The sequence below is a fragment of the Gossypium hirsutum genome, chromosome A03 (genome assembly GCF_007990345.1).
Source record: "Gossypium hirsutum isolate 1008001.06 chromosome A03, Gossypium_hirsutum_v2.1, whole genome shotgun sequence".
NCBI lineage: Eukaryota > Viridiplantae > Streptophyta > Magnoliopsida > Malvales > Malvaceae > Gossypium > Gossypium hirsutum.
In genome coordinates this window covers 22,235,499-22,239,298 of record NC_053426.1, presented here as the reverse complement: position 1 = coordinate 22,239,298, position 3,800 = coordinate 22,235,499, and the positions used below count along the sequence as shown (strand labels likewise).

The window sequence follows — 3,800 nt, the reverse complement described above, 5'->3', positions numbered from 1 at the left end:
CTTGTTGAGGGAAATGTGGAGTATTACGGACTTCTTACTGAGATTATTGAGTTGGATTATTATGGCAAATGGAAAATTGTCTTATTTCAGTGTGATTAGGCTGATGTTAATATTGCTCATAGAATTAAAAAAGATTAATTTGTTTTTACAATGGTGAATTTCTCTCGCTTGATTCACACTGGACAATAATTGATAGACGAGCCATATGTATTTTCTTCTCAAGTGAAACAAGTTTTTTATTCGAAAGATCCAATTGATGAGGGTTGGCATGTTGTACTCCGAAACACCCCTAGAGACTTGTTTGACATGGGCAATGGAAGTAGATATGACATCATCGAAAGATTAGAAACTTGGCCTTTTTCAGAACAAAACTTAAATGAAAATATCCCTAGTACTAGTACACAATTACAATGGGTTCGCCAGGATGTGGATGAAGATATTTATAAAAATATTTACGGTTAAGGTCTCGATATCTTATTTTCTAAAACCACTTAAATTTAGGGTCTTACTACTTGAAACCACTATTTCAGACACCAATTGACTCGTCAAATTTGTGGCTGCAAAACCACTATTTTTGACACCACTAAAAAACAAGTTGTTACAGTAGGAATCAAGAACACCATGCCCTATAGGAAATTATACTTAGTTAAGCCTTGGATCACTTGTCGCTACTCACTCCTAGTACGTTTTCCCTACATTTTCTTTAGTATTTGATCTATATTATGCCTTTGGTGAGTTGGTTATGGTGCAATGCTGACACCACCATAGTCACATGAAGATGTACCACCACAGTCACATGATGTTGTACTACCACATCCACATGAGGATGTACCACCATCGCCGAGTGAGAATGCTCGTCTAGATCAAGTTAAGCACTTGATGTTTGAGCTTATTGGGGAACTTTAGCGTATCGTTGGTACCAATGCTGCCCCTATCCATTAGGGATTACCACTAAAGCTTTTGCGAGCTCTAGGTTGTTAGGAGTTTCGAGGAGTTAAGGGAAGAGACCCTACTTGCGTTGAGTACTGGTTGGAGGGAGTTACCCGTATCCTTGGTCAAGTAGGCTATTTCGATGAGGATAAGCTTGGTTACAATGTGTCATTGCTAGATAGTGAGGCTCATCACTAATGGGTGACAGTTGAGCATGTTACTGCGTTTGAGAGAGTGGATTGGGACTTTTTCCTATATTTTTTCTAGAGAAAGTTCATGGAAGAGCAATATCTAGAGGCAAGGAGACACGAGTTCATGTATTTGGTCCAGGGTACTCTGCCTATGAACGAGTACGGGGTAGAGTTCATGCATTTGAGCTAGTATGCGCCTGAGTTGGTGGCTCAAGAGGCTAGTCGTTATAAAAGGTTTAGGTTTGGACAGAACTGAGATATAAAGTTGTATCTAGTAGCGCAATTTGTTGAGTTCTTTGATGAGTTAGTTAAGAAGGCCCAAGCTTTAGAGGAGACCTTAAGTGAAGAGCCCTAAGATGTTATAGTTATAACCATTAAGAGGTCTTTGGAATTTGCTAGTGGTTTTGTCTGGAAGGCTAAGATAAGTTGTTTTGGAAGGTATGGATGATGAGTTGCTGCAGGCTGATAAACTGTAATTTATACATATTTTTACCTCATGCTTAGCATATTTTTTGGATGAATTATCCTTAGATTTGGTGAATTCGATGCTCCTAATCCTTTAATTTAATGTTTTATACTTAGATGAGCATAGGAGAGTAAAAAGAGAGAGAAACGGGCCAAAAATGGAGAAAATGGACCAACATGTGAAATCAACACGGCCGAGACTTCTGTACACGGGCAGACCACACGCCCGTGTCCTTTTATTAGAATAGAGCACGACTTACACGGGTAGACCACATACCCATGTCTATTTAACAGGCTCGAACACAGTTTGAAGCAATCGCACACGGGCGTGTCACACAGGCATGTCCCTGTCGAGCCCAAGTATAGTTCTATTCAGAAAAGGCCACTCTTAAGGGTTTAGAAGGATTCTAAGGCCTATATAAACACCCCATGAGGTACCAAAAAGAGACACACAGAGTAGGAGGCAAGGAATTACTTAAGGAAAGCCGATTGATCCATCTCAAAAGCTAGATTCACTTTCAAGACTGAAGATCTCCCTTCAATTCCCTTCAAGAGGCCTTGGATTTTCTTTATGTTTTGTTATCATTATTCTTTTGAGGTTTTTTCTTTCATAAATATGAACTAAACCCACTAAATACCTAAGGGGAATGAAACCTAAGACGAATCTTGTTATTATTATCTGAATTGTATGATAAATATTTGACTTGTTCTTAATTATGTGTTCTTAATTCTTGCTTTAATATTCCAGGATATTGATTCAAGTATTGATGTGCTTATTCAGAGAGCAAAATTCCCTGTCTAAGAGTAGATCTAACATAATTAAGCAGAGTTGATTGCACGCCTAGAGATAGGGTGACAAGATTTTGCCGAATTAGGGTGAAACCTAATAAGGGAATCCATAGATCAAGTTAATGCAACACTAGGGAGTTAATTAGAAAGAGATTTCAATTAATCAACCTAGGGTTAAACGTTGTTAGTCTTGAGAGAGATAATAATATAAATTAAGGATTTCTACGGATCAAGTCAAGTGAATAAATCGTCTAATTCAGAGTCAATAACAAGTGAAGTCTAGGTGGATTTTTCCCTTAGGTATTGTCTAAATCATTCAGTTTTCCCAAAAGTTATTTCCCAAATTTACTTTCTGTGCATTCTCAGTTTAGTAATTAGTTTAGATAAAACAAACTCCTTTATTTTTAGGCTAGATAATAAAAAGAAAGCTAATACTAGTACTTTTAGTTCCTTTGGGTTCGACATCCCGATCTTGCCATAAGCTAATACTACTGTTCGATAAGGTGCGCTTGCCTTTGTCATGATAATAGTTAGTTTTCAAGAACGAACATTCATAAATTATAAAACTTATTGCATGTATCACATCACACGATCATGTTTTTAGCGCCGTTGTCGAGGAACTAAGATATTAGGAACACTCGATTTTTATTACTTTAGCCATTTTATTTTTATTGCAATTTAAATTTTTATTTTCTTTTCTAATTTTTCGTTTATTCGCTTCTGGCAGGTTTTTGTAGTGCATGACTAGAAGAAACCCATCGGGACCATTATTTTGATCGTGAGATCGATCGCATAGCTCGCAGAAACTGAAGAGAAATAAGGCGAAGCCTAAGATACAGAAAGGAAGAGCAAGAGGGTGACATTCACACCACAACCGAGGAGATGGTTGAAAATCAGGAAAATCCGCTACCTCATACAATTGCTGCTGATCTAGTAAATCAGAATCCTGCTCCAAGCACTATGAATGATTATGCTAAACCTACTTTAACAGGAACTAAGTCAAGTATAGTTAGGTCTGCTGTTGCTGCAAAAAATTTTGAACTGAAACCTAACACAATTCAAATGACCCAATAGTTTGTTCAGTTTGATGGTTTACAGGACGAGGACCCAAACTCTCATTTGGCGAATTTCTTAGAGTTTTGCGACACTTTTAAGATCAATGGTGTTTCTGATGATGCCATTCACCTTCGGTTGTTTCCCTTTTCATTGAGGAACAAAGCTAAACAATGGTTGAACTCGTTACCATGAGGGTCAATCACTACTTGGGAACAAATGACAGAAAATTTTTTACTTAAATATTTTCCGCTGGCTAAAAAGGCCAAACTAAGGAATAATATCTCTTCTTTTGTGTAGATGGATCTAGAAACACTATGATGCATGGGAGAGATACAAGGACCTCTTGAGAAGATGCCCTCACCATGGGCT

At 37.6% G+C, this 3,800-nt stretch overlaps 1 non-coding gene across 1 annotated transcript; it reads right to left on the bottom strand.

Annotated features, from left to right (window-relative positions):
• Positions 1-3,695: 3,695 nt before the first annotated feature.
• On the bottom strand, positions 3,696-3,800 carry LOC121225525 (small nucleolar RNA R71). Its single transcript, XR_005923391.1, has one exon. It is a non-coding gene; the product is annotated as a small nucleolar RNA R71 (small nucleolar RNA).